Source organism: Hyla sarda, chromosome 1, assembly GCF_029499605.1.
Source record: "Hyla sarda isolate aHylSar1 chromosome 1, aHylSar1.hap1, whole genome shotgun sequence".
Classification (NCBI taxonomy): Eukaryota; Metazoa; Chordata; class Amphibia; order Anura; family Hylidae; genus Hyla; species Hyla sarda.
The window spans coordinates 438,384,032-438,385,295 of record NC_079189.1 but is presented as its reverse complement, the minus strand read 5'-3'; the positions used below and the strand labels follow the sequence as shown (position 1 = coordinate 438,385,295).

Here is a 1,264-nt window from a genome sequence, read left to right as displayed (position 1 = left end):
ACCCGCCGCCGCCACCACCTCCACCTCCTCCCGCCGCTTTTGTTTTTGTTTCTGACTGGAAACCGATCAACGGCGGGTTAGAGAGAAGAGGGGGGAGCCTACGTAACACAGTGGCGTGAAGAGCCAATCACAACATGGACACCTTTCGCCGTCACCAAGTCAAGAGCCAACCATTCAGAAGCCCAGGACAGTGAAAAGGAACTGGCCAATGGTAGCTCGAATCCTTGTGCGTCACAGCCAATCATCGCTCGGGCCTTGTGAGCCTTGGCCAATGGCGACTGGAGGCTGCTGCGAGACAAAGGATGTTTTGGTTGCGGTTGGGGAGGTGACAAGCTAAGGGGGCGTGACCTAGAATGACAGCAGCCGCTACACAGAGCCGCTCCGGGGATTGGTGGGTAATTATGACAGCTTGGTCTCTCGGCCAATCACGTGCTGGGGGTGGGAGTCTAGCACTGTTGTTTGGGTTCTTAACAACAGGCGCGGGCCCGGGCAGCACGCGGCGGTGGAGGGAGGAGCTTCGGGAGCGCGCCAAGGGGGATAAACAACAGGAGAGTGACGGAAGCACGGCTGCTGCGGTAGCGATAACCCGTTAATGGCCAGGCAGCCCTTGTTGTTTGCGCTGACCACCGGGAGTAGAGCTCAGGCTACGTGGCGTCTGACAGTCACCTGCGAATTGCGTGAAAAAGAAAATAGTGAAATATAAAATGGCTAGTCAGGAAATGCTGAGTGTGTAGAGACCATAGGACTGGGCACATCTCTATGGTCACCTATGTGTGGCGCTACGTGTCTTTCTCCAGCTCAGAGCCATGGAACTTAACGCAGATGTCTGTAATTAGAATGGCGCTTAATGTGGACCTGGTTGCAGCCTTTATTCTCTACAATAGCTAAAGTAAAGTTTGCACACTTGCTTATCTAAAATCATTACTTAATGTCTTAGGCTGCGTTCACATCACCATTTCCCCATTCGACTTGAGTACACGATTTTATAACTTAAAATCGTATATAAAGTCGGATCCATTGACCTGCATTGAAAAAATCGGATCCATTACAAACACACGATTTTTGTTTGGGTTTGACCACAATTTCAGACCCGAACAAAAATTGTGTGGAATCGGAGGCGGATCAAATCGGATGTGTGTAATGTATCTGATTTTTTTTTAATGGAGGTCAATGAATCAGACTTTATATACGATTTCATATGATTAGAAGTTATAAAATCGTGATGTGAACGCAGCCTTAGGCTGCATTCACATCACGATTTCTC

The 1,264-nt window shown here is 49.4% G+C and overlaps 1 protein-coding gene across 2 annotated transcripts in view; it reads right to left on the bottom strand.

Annotated features, from left to right (window-relative positions):
* The window catches only part of YPEL1 (yippee like 1), a 20,082-nt gene extending 19,986 nt beyond the window's left edge, over positions 1-96 (bottom strand). For both annotated transcript variants that reach the window (XM_056532141.1, XM_056532132.1), the window contains exon 1: positions 1-96. This exon is cut by the window's left edge and continues 75 nt beyond it. The gene's annotated coding sequence lies outside the window, so the exon portion shown is untranslated.
* Between the last annotated feature and the right edge of the window lie 1,168 nt (positions 97-1,264).